Below are 17,613 nucleotides of genomic sequence, written 5' to 3' on the forward strand. Positions count from 1 at the left end.
CTACATTCAAGGAATGAGGAGCTAAGATTCATTTCCATGAGAGAGAAGTATGTACAGAAATTATTTGTAATTCTTTTCTGTGTGTGTATATATATAATGTATATATAATAAACATAATATATGTATTAACATAATTAACAGTATATGTTTATATATTACAATATGTAAACATAATATATTCTATACCATATTCAATATATATTTAATATATAATGTATATATAAAGCACATTATATATAATATACATTATATAACATACATTGCATACATTGCATACATTATATATGTATATGTTATGTATACATTATATATAATATACATTATTATAATGCATATATAATTAGTATATTATATAATATACTGTATATAATATACATAATATACATTATTTGTAATTCTTCTCTATGCATACATAATATAATGTATATATAATATAATTCTTCTCTAATGTATATATAATATAATATTATATATTATATTACATTATATTATATACACTATATATATAATTATATACATATACAATTATATATGTATATATGCATATAGCATTCATACTTATGTTACACATGCATATGTATATATAGTACATATACATTTCATCCACAATCATATTCTTACAGTTTTACACACGCACAGCTCTTCCATTATTTTCCAGCTCAAGAGAGATGTCTCGTTCTCTCTCAGAAACATGCTTCAGCCATGCTCTTGATTAGAATTGGACATTAAAATGACATTGCTATTTTTAATAACATTTTAAAATGCTTGTCTCAATTATACATGGCTATGTAACCAAGCACCCCAAGGTTTAAAAATACAGTTATTTTATTTGCTCATAATTTTGTGGTTCAACATTTTCAACTGGATTTAGTGGGTGATTATTCTACGAGTTACTGGTCGGATAACTTAGGTGGCCTTTGATGTTGCCATGGCTTGACTGGGGATGAGTGACATTTTTTTTTCAAATGTCTTTTTTTATACCAATGATATCAGCCTTGCCAAAGCAGGGCCTCAAAAAATTAAGTAAACACACAGAATTGTTCCCCTGCATGGAAATCTTTAGTAAAAGGCAAAAGATTTATATGATCTGAAGAGAAACCAGAGTATTAGGGGGATGAGTGGCTTAATATGACCTCACTCACATGTCTGATTTGGTTCTAGCTGTCAAATTGGTCATCATGAAGTCAAGCAGGGTAGCACAGATTTCTCAGGTGTCGGTGGAAGAAGCCAGAAGCATAAGAGAAACAGTTGCAATGTATAAGTATGGTTTAAGCTTAAGTTTATATTATATTTGCTAATATTTCATTGGTCAAAGGAAATATCAAGGCCAAGTGTCATTGTGAAAGGAGACTGAACAGGACATGGGTACAAGGAGGCATTATCTATTAGAAGACATTAGCATATTAATCTTTGATATCATTTATCATATTTACATGTTTTTTTAAAGTGAAAACTTCCAGGGACAAGATGGGCAGGCTATTTTTCTCAAGTTGGCATGTAGCACTCATTGATTTGGAGAATTTAACAACATATAAAATCATCCCTTTGATGTTTTTCTGACAAAAAATATTGTCAAACCACCGAGTCACTGTGTTACTTTTTTTTCCCTTGGGTTGATACATATTTACCAAAGCCATATAATAGATTAATAAAGCCAGAACATCCACCTGGAATTTTATAGAGAGAACCATAGCTATGGTTTGAACTAGCGTAACAGCAGATTAAGATAACTTATTTCATAACAGAAATGGCATTGCTTGTAGGATCCCACCACTCATATTTCACTGACCAAAGCTCCTTAAAACTCTGGACAGAATTAGCTTGGGAATAATGATACCTAAACATTTTTATTTTATACTCTGCTACTAAGAATCATTTTAGTCTTTACCCCAATATTTATACATTAATTTATGTAATACTATACTGATATATTTTAAATATTACTGAACATACACGTCTTCCAACACACAGATTGAAATGATACAATATTAAATACCTATTAGCAATGCTTCTAATATTTTCTTCCTGTACTGCACTGGATTGGCATGCTCATTTGTCACATGAGGACCAGTGGCCTGGTGTCTGATTTTTTTTCTGATTTCTAAGGCCAAACAATAACTGTCTCAGTTTACATAGTTTTTAAAAATGTATACCAATATGTACATAATTGATAATTAACATACACGGAATTTCTGTGCTGAGTTAAGCAGAGGGCATTGGTGAAACTATTCTGTTTATTTTAGGTGACTTGTATAGCTGTACTTAAATCTTGACATTTACTGTACTTTGATCTCAAAAATTAATTCTTGTATCGTATTTTTCTCATTGCCAGGCAATTGTGATGTATTTCCTGTAGCTTATGCCCTACAAGTACATTTATCGCTATTGTACATTTCTTTAAATATTTTTATAAGTCAAATTACCAGTTTAAACATGAGTTAAAATGCTCAATTTAAAATTGTAAATATGCCAAAAACTTGACGCTTATTCCTTCATGACAAAAGTTCTTTAGCAGTTACACAGAAACCATCAGTGATGCAGAGTATAGCTTTTTAATGTTGATTAATCCATAGAATTCCAAAGTACAATAAGGAAGCACACTGTAGATTAAATTAATTGTCTTTCACACATATAACAAGGTGTTGATAGGATAAGTGTTTCTTTTTGCCAGTCTAAATTTTTAAATGTGGCATTTGCTGAAGTGCAAATGTTTGCAACTCAGAACCCTGTGAAATATGTAAAAGAATTCCAATCTTTTCCCTGATATGCAGAAGAAAAAAAAATGGGCTAGTCTACCCCTCAAAGTTGTGGTATTTTTTACATGATTAGTTGTTTCAATTTATTTTTGCACAGAAAGAAACAGCATTATGAGCAGATGTTTTACTAGAGCTGCATGTTTGAAAACATAATATATTCTATACCATATTCAATATTCATTTTTATATTGTGGCTTTATTTTAAATCAAAGAAAAACAATGCTGAACAATATCACATTTTGTAAATTCCCTTGTTAGGAACTATTGGGTGATAATAGATTATTTGACTATTAATTAATTAACCTTTTCCTTAATTATTAAAATTTTAAAATATAACATTAATAAGACAGAAAACAGACATTTGTAACTTTGATTGAAGAATATATATATATATAATATGTGTGTGTGTGTATATACACACACACACATATTATATATTCTAAGTCTTATATATGATGTGAATATTATAAATATATTTTGTTGGTAATTAATATTTTACTTACAGCAAAACCAAAAATATGTAGCAATGACAGAACGAATTCAAGCTTTTTCATCAATGTAAATTTGAAAATGAATGGAGGCACAGATTAAAATCATTGTATATGTCCAGGTGGAAGTTTCTTCTAAGAAGATCAGTATTTTATGGGAGGAAGGCAGACAGATTAATATGGTGTTTTGCAATTCAAAGTTTATAAATAAAATTTTTAAGAATACAATGTGAAGATATCTAAAACAACAGTAGTTTTGCTGAACAATCACATGACCTCATAACTGAACTAACACAGTGTAACTAAAGATTGGAATAGTATCTGGTAGTTTGAATTAGACTATAAAGAAAGAGAAAAAAGTAACTAAAATATTAGTTGTCATGAGAATTTAGCCCCCATAGTTACAATTAATTTTTAATAAAATAGCAACATACAGTTTTATAATAGGTATATAGATATGCAGTTGCTCCTATTTGGGGGAAAATGCTGTTCTTTTTAAATGAGGTGGATTTACTAAGGAGCAGAAGGTTGCAACCAGAGGGTTGCAGGTCTGATTCCCAGTCAGGGCACGTGCCCGGGTTGTGGGCCAGTTCACCAGTAGGGGGCTCATGAGAGGCAACCACACGTTAATGTTTCAGTCTCTTTCCCTCCCTTCCCCTCTCTCTAAAAATAATAAATAGATAAGTAAGTAAGTAAATAAATCTTATAAAAAATAAAACCCTCTGCATGGACTCCTTCCTGACAATGCTTTCATATGGTTATGTTGTTATAAAGTTTTCAAAATAAGATATTTTGACCACTATTGATTATAAGCATTATCTTTTTCTATAGGTTTTTCCTCCATTACAATTTTCTCTTATCAGTGGGAACTGAAAAGATCTTTGGCATTCTATGGAACTAAATAGTAGAAAAATAAATTAGAGAATACTTGGAGATAGAGAACAGTTGGTTATATTTATATGGCTCACAGTCATTTCCACAAATAGTTAAATTATTGTCACCCTCTCTACAATAGGAATGACTTCCAGATATATATTCCTAGCATTTATTGTAGTAACTTAGTCATCATAGTGAATTAATGTGTAGCATGAGACCCTCTTATAAGAAAAATTTTTATGATATAAATAATGAAACATAAGCAAAATTGAAAATACATGAAACCAGAAACGACTTTGTGGTAACATTATAAACAGTATGAATAGATAATTTCCAAAATATTATTTATTTTCATTTTGTGTTGCTTTGTAAGTTTTGTAGAATTTATCATTTTTATGACCTATTTTCTCATTGCAAATAAATATATACTTGAAAACTAGTCATTTACTTTTTTTCCTTAAAGAGAGATCCCACATTTGTAACCCTTAAGCTCCATAAAACCTGATGCTCTCCTTGATGAGTATATCTTATGCTTTTGTCAATTGAGAGGAGTGTTTTAACTTTAGGCTTTCAAAATGTGTGGGGGCAAGAACATTAATTGTCTTGAAGGGCAGGAATAGTTTACCCAGTGAAAAGCTGTTATATCCTATTGATAAATAATGTATGATATACTCAATTATATTTTTCCAATATAAACTATAAAATTACCAGTGTGTATGCAATCTCTACATGAGCAAAAACTTAACACATTATCATGGGAATTTAATATGAATATTTTATTTGTGTATTGAGTGTTTGCATCTTGTTGTTAAATATCTTAAAAAATAGTGTAATATTTTTTCCATGCTTAAAATTATTTGTCTTGATCAAGTATGGTGATAGTGTAAATTTAACTTTAGTTGGATACATATGTACGTATCTATGAATACAAACACTTACATACATGTACATTGGGAATGGAACCTAATGGAAAATAACTTATCAATGGGCAAGAGTTTTGATAAATTTCTCTTTGATCCTTTGCCTTTCTCATAAAGGCAGAGCTGATGTCTTTATCCATTCCCTATTTCCAAACTCAAATAAATTAAACAGTCTACCTGGTGTTGTGGATTTTTTCAGATATATTCTCAGAAGTGGGACCACTGGGTCAAAAGGCAAATCTGAGGCAGGAATTAGTCAGGAAGGAGGAAACTCCAGAGGTGCCCCAGGGCTAAGATAAAGAACATGGATAAAGGGCGGAGACCCTGCTCTAAGACTGTTTGTTTCTGCATCTGGAAAAGCATTGAATCCTAGTGAACCAAGAATGTACCTGTGCAGAAGATGCTACCTGACCCCTGCTTCATTATAATAGCATTATAATAAATTAGCATTGTGGAACCCCTTTCCCAGTAGCCAATCAAGGAAATTGTGGGAAACCCACCCTAAGGAATAAAAGCCCTCTAGCCCCTGAGGTCAGGGCGGCTGCTCTTAGGCTCTGCTCTGCTCTTCTCTGCTCCGCTCTGCTCAGAGTTGGCTTGCTCCCGTGTTCTCTGTGGCTTAGTAAATCTGCTTTTTCTTGCTTTCTGCTATAAACTCTGTGTGTTTGGTTCAAATTTTTGTCCATGATCACCAAGAACCTGGTTACCTGTGCCCACCTGTAACAGATCCATTTTTAATGTTTTGAGGTATCCCCATACTGCTTTTCACAGTGCTGCAACAATCCGCACTCCTTCCAGTGGTGCAAAAACACTCCCCTTTCTCCACATCTTCACTGGCACTTGCTGTTTGTTGATTTATTAATGAGAGCCATTTTGGCAGCCCTGAGGTGATATGTCATTGTGATTTTAATTTGCATTTCTCTAATGATTAGTGACATTGAGCATTTTTTCCTATGTCTATTGGCCATCTGCATGTCCTCTTTGGAGAAGTGTCTATTCATGTTTTTTGTCCATTCTTTAATTGGATTGTTTGTTTTATTGGTGTTGAGTTTTTAAGTTCTTTAAAAATTTCGGATATTAATTTCTTATCCACAGTATCAATGAATATATTATCCCATTCTGTGGGTTGTCTATTTTGTCAGTGGTCTCCTTTGCTATGCAAAAACATTTTTAGTTTGCTATAGTCCCATTTGTTTAACTTTTCTTTTGTTTCCCTTGCTTAAGACAATATATCAGAAAAATATTGCTACAACCATTGTCTGAGATTTTACTGCCTATGATTTCTTCTAGGATTTTATGGTTTGTGGTATGACATTTAAGTCTTTAATCCATTTTTTATTTATTCTTATGTGTGGTGTAAGGATGTGGTTTACTTTCATTTTTCTGCATGTACCTGTTCAATTTTCCCAACACTAATTTATTGAATAAACTATCTTTAGCTCATTGTATGTTTTTACTGCTTCTGTCAAATATTAATTGACTATAAAGATGTAGGTTTATTTCTGGGCATTCTATTCTGTTACATTGATCTGTCTTTTTTTTATGCCAGTACCATGTTGTTTTGATTACTATGACCTTATAATATAACTTGATATTAAGTGGTGTGAGTTCTCCAACTCTGTTCTTCTTTCTCAAGATTGCTGTTGCTATGAGGGGACTTTTGTCATTCCGTATACATTTTGGAAATATTTGTTCTAGTCCTGTGAAATACATCATTGGGATCTTGATAGGAATTGCATTGAATCTATAGACTGCTTTGGGTAGCATGGACATTTTAGTGAACACAAGCATACCTATGTTCATTGCAATGTTATTCACAATCATCAAGATATGGAAGCAGCCCAAGCATCCATCAGTAGATGAGTGGATAAAATAATTATGATACATATACACAATGGAATACTAGTTGGCTGTCAAAAAAAGACGAAAGTTGTGCCTTCTGCCACAGCACAGACATACCTGGATAATATTATGCTAAGTGAAATAATCTAGTGAGAGACAGACAAATACCATGTAATTTCACTCTCATGTGAAATATAGTGAACAAGCTGAACTAACAAGCAAAACAGAGACAGTCTCATAAATAGAGAGCAAGATGACAGCTATGGAGCTGGTAGAGGGTGGCGGTATCAAGCAAAAAAGAAAAGAAGACTCATGGACATGGACAGCAGTGTGGTGCCTGTAAGGAGAAGGGGATATAAGGTGGATAAATGGTAATAAAAAACACAATAAAAATGCAAAAAAAAAAATAACCCAGTCTACTTGGCAGGTTCATAGTAGAACGGGCTTAAACCCTGGGAATATTTATTGTTGAATAGCATGTAAAGTGTCTTCCAGTGTCAACAATATAAGAGTATAATACAGTGGGGAGCTGGATGAAAAAGATAAAGGGATTAAGAAAAAAAAAAGACAAAAACAACCCTCAGAGACACAGACAGCAGTCTGGTGATTGCCAGAGGGAAAGGAGGGTAGGGTGAAGAAGAAGAAGGTAATATGGGAGATAAATGATGTTGGAAGGAGACTTGATTTTGGTGCTGAACACACAATACAATATACGGATGATGTATTATACAATTGCACACCCGAAAGCTACATAATTTTATTAACCAATGTCACCACAGTAAATTCAATAATAATTTTTAAAAATAAAATAATGCTTTCTAGAAGAGAGGCATAATAATTGATTTTATACCTGAAGAAATCAAGGAAAAGTAAACCTAAATAATTTATTTATGGATATATAACTAGAAAGCTTAGGATTTGAGTCCAAGCGCTGGGCTCTAGGACCTATACACAAACCACAAATCTAGGAATCCTTGCTTCCACTCAGACCAGGCCACTATTCTAATGGCTATCCTTTTACTAATCAGTCGCACTTGCTTATCTTCTTCATCACCAATCCTGAAACTTGGAAAATACTTTCATTTATTCATTACCTTCTATGTCAGCCAAGTAAAGTTTGCTCTCAGGTCTTCAACTATGGGGACCATAATTGATCAAACATCCCTGTTACTGCTTTTTGAAATCCATAACCTAGTGTTATGTGAAGCCACGTTTTTTAACTGTGGCCTCCAACCAATGACTGAGCTTACAGGGACACCCACCCAGAAAGCTTATTCCTGAGAAAGTGGGATTCCACCACTAGGTGGCTTTGGCTCAAGGATTCGCATTTGGCCTTGCCAAAGTTGTTTAGAACTACACTCCAGTCTATGACTCCAGGAGTGAAACTTTATCATCGTCTGACAGGTTCTTCTAGTATCCTTGAGCTTCCTCTCCATTTCCCCTTTACGGTTGTTTTCCCTAATAAAGTGTGCAGTTGCTTAATTCTAAGCGGATGCCTGCTCCTTGGAGGACCTTCATTAACATGTATTCTTTGCAGTTAGCCAATTGCTATTTTGGGGTCTTTCACTAAACGAAATCCTGTCCCAGTTAAAAGTTTGCATGTGTGTGCACTTATCACTAAAATTATTGTTCCCTTTCCATGATTACTTCTAGCCATAGAGCCATGTCAGAAACATGGGGACATGAAATCTGATTTCTAGAAAAATAAGCTACATTTTAAAATAGTTTGCATTTCTCATTTTTTTTTAGATCATTACTTTTGGAAATAATTTACCCAAAGATATAAGTACAATTAGTGGTTGAAAATTTAAATGGGATTTTATTAAAAACATTATCTTTAGTATATCATTTAAGTTAATTTAGACTAAGTATTGACTAATTTTACACAGTGACAAAAATCTATGATTCCATTATATTTAAGCACATTAAATCAGCAGGTTTGTACTGTGCATGTAATATATGAAAGGTACTGTGTGAAGGTTGGAATAAAAAGATGAATAAATGAAAAATGAACCAGAAATGTTTCCAATATTCACGAAACATCCAATGTAGTGAGTTATGCAAATGTGTATGTATATGATGACAACATAAGTTAGGATAGTGGTGGTGGATAAGAAGGAAGTGAGGAAGAGTTAAGAAAAGTTTAAAGTAATTATGAATATGAATCTAACATTGTTCCCAGGAAGCTGTAAGTATGCTGGAAAGTTACTTTTTTAATTTTCTGTGGACAGCTTCTTTTGATAGAACGGTATCCTAAAAGTTAGAATCAGGTTGTAAGAAAGCCTTTAGAAAGCATACCTGTTCAATATCATGATATATTTATTTCCTCAATTAAGCGCCTTAATTAAGTACGCTATGACAAATAGGTGAGTAGTCAGAGTATTAATCCCAAACTGAATATTTATGGCCACAAAAGTCTCTCACTTGTATTGTCCACTGATGCGCTCATGATCATCCTTCCTCAAGAGGACAGGGTGGTTTAAAAAATATTGTTGTTATTTTTTATCTTACTTCTTTTTTTGGAATGCAAAAAGGTAGCTATTTTTACTGGGTTGGGAGTAGGGACACCACTGAGTACAATGTTTGTTTCTTGCCATCAATTTTCCTTTCCACGAGTTCAGCTCTTTGTAAATGAAAGGAGTATGGAAGACAGACCAGCAGCATGCAGGGACCAAAGGCCTGTGTATAATCTCACGTCCCTCTGTACAAAACCCGCATCTCACTTCGCTGCCACACCAGCTGCAAAAGATCTCAGCAGCATCTTTTCAGAACAAGAAGAAAATTTGGACCCAATATATTTGTTGGCATTAATTTTCCTACATAAAAATTTTATGTAATCAGTATGAATCTCCAAATAATAATGTTTTGACATGTTGATCTTTATTCTTCTTAGGGGGATAAGTGCAATTTTCCAAATATTTTACTTATATGACTCAAATTTGCCCCTTATGCATTTGAATTTTTGAAAATTTGGATATAGCTGACAGAAAACCTAAAAATATGGACTGTTTTCTCTTTTATCAAATTTATGTTCTTAAGGTCTTGAACCAAGACCCATATTTATAGAAATCCAATTTAACACCAATGTCTCTGAATTTGTGATATGTTGGGCCATTTAATCAGCTCCTGTCTTGTTTATACAGAGGTTTTCTTCTCTCAGACTAGGGATTTATTCTTTGTACTCTAAGCTTGTACTTCGCATTTTCCATTTTTCTATACTACAAAATTACACTTAATTATATGAGAAAGATAGGAAGTGAGTCAAAATCCCTTTTCTTTGTTCTTTTCAGTATGAGCCTCCAAAATGCCTGATTCCTAAAATCTACTATAGAAGCTTTCTTTTATTCTCTAACAAGATATCAAATACTAGTGAATTCCAAAGGTATTATAGCAGACACATAAAGTGGGTTTAAAGAAAATTTACTGGGGAAATAAAATGCTATGTCCTTAAGGAGAAAAATGCTTTTGTAGAAGGGACCATTGCACATGTTTCTTGTCAATGTCTGAGCTAGTGAGTGTGTTGCACATTCCCAACTTTCCTTGACCCTTGATATACATACCACGGATGCAGAAACCAGCACCACCTAAGGAAAATACATGGAATTCACATCGGTAAACATAAATATAATATGGATAGCATTACTTGTTGCTGTCCTGCCTTTGCACAGTCTTAAGATGAGGAAAGACATTTACCTCATTGCCCAACCAATGTAACAATGATGTTTAGAGTAATTTCAGGCTCTACATAATCTTCTTAAATATTTAGTATCAAATTTTTCAAAAATCTAGTATCTTTCTAGTTCTTTTTGCTTCCTATTTAAATTTAAATAGGAATGTGAAAACTTTCTATTTAAGTTTATGCAGATAGCATAAGCACCTCTATTTGCGTCATTTCATTTTCTCAGTATAGCAGTCATCCATATACATTTCACGTTGTACTCTCTTTTCCCTTCTCTATTTATCTTCTCTATTCTTAATGTTCTTTCTTTTCCTGTAATTTCCACAGCTCATCCTGTTACTTATCTTTTCCATTAATTTTTTCTTCATCTTTTTCTTTATTGCTATATTCTTAATCATACTGGTTTTTCCCATAATTCTTTATTCTCCTCCACATGTTTCATTCCTTTTTCCCCTGACTTCCCCATTTTTTCTCTATGCACGTCTTACATATTTCTAGTGGCAACACGATTTCTCTTTTATCAAAGTGTAAGTACCACATTAAAACTCTATTACTGGTAATAGAGCTAATGTGAAAATACAGATTACCTATAATTTATGACAAAGTATTCTGTGTCTTAGTCACTATAATGAGTTGCCAATTTAATTTAAACATATTAGATATTCACCAAATGACTATAGAACTCTTTTTTATGCATTCGGCAAAGAATTGATCATTACTGAATACCTAAAAAGTTGTCCTGGAGGACTTTTACTATAGTAAAATTATTTTTGGTCCTAAACCACAAGAAGAAAAGAAATTTAGTAACAATGTATACTTTCTAATAGATACTGTGTTACATCCTTTTTAAAATGTTTTGAAATAAATGTGTTTATTTTTGATAAGAGAGCAAAATAGCATTAAGGTTCTTTAAAAAAAAAAAGATGGTATAAAGAAAGTGTAATAAGCAGTTCCTGAATTACCTATGTAACACTTACATATGCCCTTGGGATATTCGATCATTTGCTGAACTCTTAGCACTTGCTAAATGACAAAACTCCATAAGGCGCCAGAGATGCAATGATTAATAAGACATCATTACTTTTCTAGAAGGGTTTATAATCTCGCTGAGGAAAATGGACAAGTGAACAGATAATCATAACACATTATGATGCCATAATAAGACGCCATGTAGTGATCTGAGCACATAAGAAGTTCTTCTAACCCAGAATGTCGGGAGTTCAGAGAAAACTTCCAGAAATGATGTTTTTTATTGATTTTTGAAGAAGGAAATGCTGTTAATAAAGTAAGGAGAGAAAATGAGTTGGAGGTGTAAGTGGGGTTAGTGAGGAACCCTCCAGGAAAAAAAAAGAAACAGCACTTTTAAAAGCTTAGAGGCAAGAGGAATTTCAGAAAATGTTTAAAATAAAAATAGTTCAGTAAGTCCGAGACATGAGTTATGAAGCATGGGAGCAGGATAGGGCAAAAAATAGTGGTAAGGCAGAAAGGCATAGAGGAAACCAGGAAGTTTGGACTTCACCCTGAAAAACCATCAAAAGACTTGTTCAGTCCTAAATTAAATAATGCTTTGATTAAATTGATATTTAAAACAAGATGTGGAGAATAGATTAGCGAGGAGACACTTAAAGCACAGAAGCCATTTAGGGGATTGTTTTGAGATTCTGAATGGTGATGTTAATGAGTTCAGCTGTTGAATGGCCCACATGGTCCAGGACACAGTCAAGAAAGATGATTTCTTAAGGTAGTGGCAAGAGATGGATTTAAAACAAATTTATGAAGGAGGTGAAAAAGAGCATGTTTCACTTGCTTGGATGTGGAGATTAGCTAAAGCAAAAATTAATAAGTGGATCTCTGCTTCAGGCAACTGGGTGTTCATTACTGTGCCCACTACGAGATGGGGACAAACTGGTATTACCTTGGTAGATGTAGTTGGTGCTGTGTGAGGAGTTATTTTAGGTTAGGTTTATTTTATGGAACTCTTGACACTTAGCAGCAGAGACACACAAGAGACAATGAGATAAATGTGGCAGGACATTTCATTGCTGTTGTGTTATTTCTTTCTACTTTCTTCCTAAGAACCTACTCCTGTTCCAGACCAATTCATTCCTCTGCCTCAAAGACATTTCTGTCAAGATCTAAATCAGGAATCGCTACATATGGGGATTCATGCAAAAGATAAGGTTGTGTTTGTTGAAAGCAGCTACCTGGGGAGTGGGACCTTTGGGTAGATAATGAGTCAGTAGTCTGCTGATCTCAGATCTTGATGCAGGTCTGTCTTCTGGTGTTTCTCTGAGAACTGACAGAACAGCAAAGGGAAATAATGAATGTTTCCTAGGAGGTTAGAATTAGGTAATAACTCTCTAAAACTGCAAAATTTGCTCAAGAGTGGCAGGTAAACTGTTTAACCTCTTGATTCAAAGAACTGTTTGGGTTTGGAAAATAAAGTTATCTTTGACTAAAGGCTAGAAATCCTTTCTCTGTTTCAGAATAAATATCCCATATTCTTATGAGTCCTCAGAAAAATGTTCCCTTTCTTTCAAACTTCACCCATTCTACAACTGATAGCTAATACAGTAAGATTCAAAAGGCCTTGACCTTTAGTTTGATCTAAATCATTTCTAAAACTGAAATCTTATGATCTCTATCACACTTCCAAATGTAGAATAAGACTTAAACCCAGTACATATGGGTGCGAATGTTAGGGAACAAGCTGTACTAAAATATAACACATATAGTTGGAGTGAAAAATGATAGAATTAGGAGAATAAGTGCCTGAATTTTAAGATTCCAAATGAACAGCAGATTTTTGCTTTGTTTTTTGTTTTATTTCATATAATTTTTGCATAATGAAACTGCCCTAATTCAGCGACCACATGACATACTTATGTCTCCCTCAACTCAAGGTATGACGGTAACTCTTCCCTCCCACCCTCTGTTTTAAAGTGTGGGTTTCCCCATCTATACAGTTCAGAGGCGGAGTTTCCTGCTGTTTTAGTTTTCTCGGGCTGCCATATCACAGTACCATAAATTGAGTGGCTCACAGAAATCAATTGCCTCACAGTTCTGGAGGCTGGAATTCTGAGGAGTCAGTGTTAGTGCTTTCTGAGGGCTGTGAGGGAGAATCTCTTCAATGTCTCTCTCCTAGTCTCTAGTGGCTGTTACAACCTTAGACATTTTCTGGCTATAAATGCAAGACCCTGATCTCTGCTTTCATGTTCATATGGCATTCTCTCTAGGAACAAATCTGCTTCTTGGTTAAATTTTCCTCCTTTTTAACAACAGCAGCTGTATTTGATTAGTGTCTACCCTCCAAAGACTTTATTTTATCTTATTACCCTGTAAAGACCTTATTTCCAAATAATGTCACATTCTGAGTTACTGGGGCTTAGGACTTTACCACATTTTTTTTGGAGGGGTGGTATAATTCAACCCAGAATTCCTAAGGTATCCTCAGAAAATGAGAGGAACCCTCCTGATTTTGAGCTCCTCTTTCCCACCATGCTTTCATTTGCTCACCTACCAATGCTGCCCCGCCACCCAGCTATCTTCCCATCAAAGGGAAGGAAGAGAAAAACTTACACCGGTTATTCCTTGTTATAAAGTGCTGCCTCTCCCATTGTAATAGCTGTCTTCTGTATCAATGAAAGGGTGAATACAGAGGATGAAGAATAAAAATTACAAAGGAGAATCATCATCACTACTCTAATTTAACTCTCATTTATAAACCTCTTCTCCCCTCTAACAGTCTGAGCTGTAACTTTGTTTAACATCGTTGCCTCAGTTTCCACTTACCTACCATTTATCTATTTCTAAATTAATCAATCCATATATGAGAAGTAAATGACTCCATATGTGAAAAAGAACTTGGTTCATACCTAGCACAGAAGAGCACCACCTATATAATGTTATTCTAAGGAATTCTAAAGTCATCACTGGAAACTTCTGTCGGTGAAAGGCCTACATGTTGGAAGACATAGTTGGCTAACTTTTATGAGGTGATGGATAAGACCTTTGAAAGAAGGAATGCCTGTGTAACAAAACTTAGCCTACGCTCCTTTCTGGAGAAGATGGGTTAAGTTCTAAGAATGGCATGAATTTGCTGAGAGGGATTTGCGAATTTTGGGACAAAGCTGAATTATACTCACCGACATAGAAGACGCCAAACGCTGCCAGCAATCCTTCCTCTTTGTCTTTTCATACAAGTGTTCAGTATTTTAAAAACTAAGTTTGAGACAAATTATTAAAGAATATTTTTTGAGGTATTTCTAACCAATTAACTTGACTAGAACCCATATTTCTCAACCTACTAGAATTTTCTCTTCACTCTGCACTCCAGACCTTCAAAGTGATTCTTATCCCTGCAACTTTGGTTATTCCTTACCTCAAGTGTTTAAGGTCCATTATGGGTTATAAAAACTATTGGATATAGACATGGTATAATGTTATGACTTAAAATGGTTTTAAAAAGTTGCAAAATAAATTTCTGGAACACATTTCATTTGTAAGTTGGGGATTTACTGTACAGTGTTATACAATCAATCCATGTCCCAAAAGGTAAGCAATGCATTTTATCAAACTACAGAGGCATCTAAAAGGATTAAAATAAGATCCTCACTGTTTCATACAATTTTTTTTGCCTCCTCCCTTCCTTCTTCTCGTTCTCTTTTGTTTTTCTTTTCTGTCTCACTTTCTCTGTCATCTTACTTATTTAAAATTTTTATTTCCATTTAAATCTAAACATCTATCATTAAAAAATGACTTTGAAACAGCCCCTGAAAAAAAGAGTTGAACTTGTCAGATGCTAGTGCTCACTCTGCCACTTACTGGATGTATGACCTTGGTCAAGTTATATAATCTCTCAGGCTTCTATTTCTTCATCTGTAAAATGAAGTGGGTCAAACGAGGTGATCTTTAATGTCCTTTTTCTGCTTTAAAAATTCTGGTACTGATTTCTGAACTAGGGCCAATTAGCCATTTATAATTCTGCTTACACCTTAAAAGATATTTGGAAAACTAAGACCTAAATAATAATGATGAAAATTAAAATATATTTTTGTAATTTTTCATTAAAATAGGTTATTTTTAATAAAAATAACTATATGATTAAAAGCAAGCAAATATTAAAATGTATAAGATGAAAATATGATCTTTTCTGTAAAAACAAACAAACAACAAAAAACAAACTCATTCTAAGCCTGTAAACTTCATTGAAGTGCAATGTTTCTACCAAGGAAATTCCTTCCGTATTTGATTTTTATTCAATTTTAAGACCGTGATAGTTGGAGCCAGAATCTTACATTATTAATACCAGAATTAATAGAGATCTGCTGCAGGGGGAGGACCTGAATAAAATGATTTATATTTAAATGTGTTGATGTGACTATACTTGGGTCTATCTTCTATTTCAATTATACTTCTTCTACTTCTCTGTGCCCAAGTTTAAATTTTACTCTATGTGACACACTGCTATTCTAGAAGCATTAAACAGTGGCATATCTGTCACACATATAGATGGGTGTGGGGGGAACATTTAAATGTGTATAACAATTACCCTCAATAAGTATGTATCACATCCTATTAGCCTTAGTGAGGTATTATAATCTAACAGTTCTGCACCATGTTCACATTAATATGCAAATGGATTAGAATACAAAATTAAATGAAAACAAAATTTAAAAGCTAATTGACATTTTTGTCACAAAAGCTCAGAGAAACACTATTTATAGTTTAATGGTAAAAGGCTAATGTGTCATCCTAGGGAGGGGGCCACATCAATCTCAGCTACAGTTACTTCCCAAAGTACAGTGCAAAGAAAGCACTGTTTGTGTATGCAAGTTGCCAGCCTCCCTCACGTAGGTGGTCCCATCACTGTAAACCTGCGCTAAATTGCTGCCATCCATTATACACAGTGGCTGCCTGGATGGGTGCCTGGCATTGACTTACACAGGCCATCTATTCCTGTCAGAAATATGATATGTCACTGACAAAAGCTTAATTACACCATTAATTAATAGGACAATTTTCAAAATGCCTTGAAATGCAGCTTGACACTCATTAGTGCCATTTATGAATAATTTCTCCCAGGGAGTACTCTGAAGAACACTTTAAAATGTAATGCAGTTTTAAAACAAAGGTACCTCCAAAACAAAATAAATATGTGGTTAGAAGCTGCTTCCCTGCCTCCCCCTCAGCCCTCCATCTCTCTCAAATGTGACCAATCTGTTCAACAGTGGCAAAAATTTTCATTTAAATATTGAAATTGTCATTACAGTTTTGCCTTAAAATGTACCATTTCCTTTATTTTGTGCTCACTTTAGAAATTCAGGCACTTGCTTTCACTCTTTTAGAATCTTAATTACTTTTTAAAAACACACCAGGCTTTAAACATTAAATAGCAACGAGAAGGCATTAACCTCAGAATAGGTTTCTAAATATTTATCAGCATGAAAAGTATCTCATTTCTTTCCTCATTTATCTGTATTTTAACAATGTCATGTGTAAGAGAAAGGAAAATCGAAAGTGTAAATTCAGTGGGGGTCACAATTTTACAATTTACTTTTATATATCCACCCTGTTGATTCTTTGATTCACTAAATTTTGTCATATTTCTTTTAGGTTGGCAACTTATCAACTCAGGGCACTTTGCTCAATCTGTGATAAAAAGTAGAAGAAATTATTTAATATTACAACATCATACCCCCTAAAATCCCTTTTGACTGTAAAGCCAGCATGACTAAATTGTTTGAAGCCACAACATACTGTGCTTAATTAATGCCCTCTTTATTACTATTTGTTATTTGTCTACGGTAGTTCCATGATTATTGCACTGTATTTTAGCAAACAAAGTGGGATTGCCAGGTTAAAGCCAAATCAGTTTTTCCTGAAAGATGAAGGGAAGGTTTACAGATCTCATATAAGGGACTGCAACTGGAAAACAGAGATGAGTGACAGAAGGCAAATAAGACCTTCTTTGTCTAGATGTAGAAGATGTCAGTGTGTCTAGATATGACTGGATTATTAGATGTTTCTTATTATCTCCAGATGGGCCAAGGGAT

General features: G+C 33.8%; 1 non-coding gene across 1 annotated transcript; it reads right to left on the bottom strand.

The window, feature by feature from the left end:
* Positions 1 to 991: 991 nt before the first annotated feature.
* On the bottom strand, positions 992 to 1,107 carry LOC129081222 (U5 spliceosomal RNA). The gene has a single exon (XR_008530284.1). It is a non-coding gene; the product is annotated as a U5 spliceosomal RNA (small nuclear RNA).
* Positions 1,108 to 17,613: the final 16,506 nt, after the last annotated feature.

Source organism: Pteronotus mesoamericanus, unplaced genomic scaffold (assembly GCF_021234165.1).
Source record: "Pteronotus mesoamericanus isolate MK-2021 breed Mesoamerican mustached bat unplaced genomic scaffold, CSHL_Meso_final contig_94, whole genome shotgun sequence".
Classification (NCBI taxonomy): domain Eukaryota; kingdom Metazoa; phylum Chordata; class Mammalia; order Chiroptera; family Mormoopidae; genus Pteronotus; species Pteronotus mesoamericanus.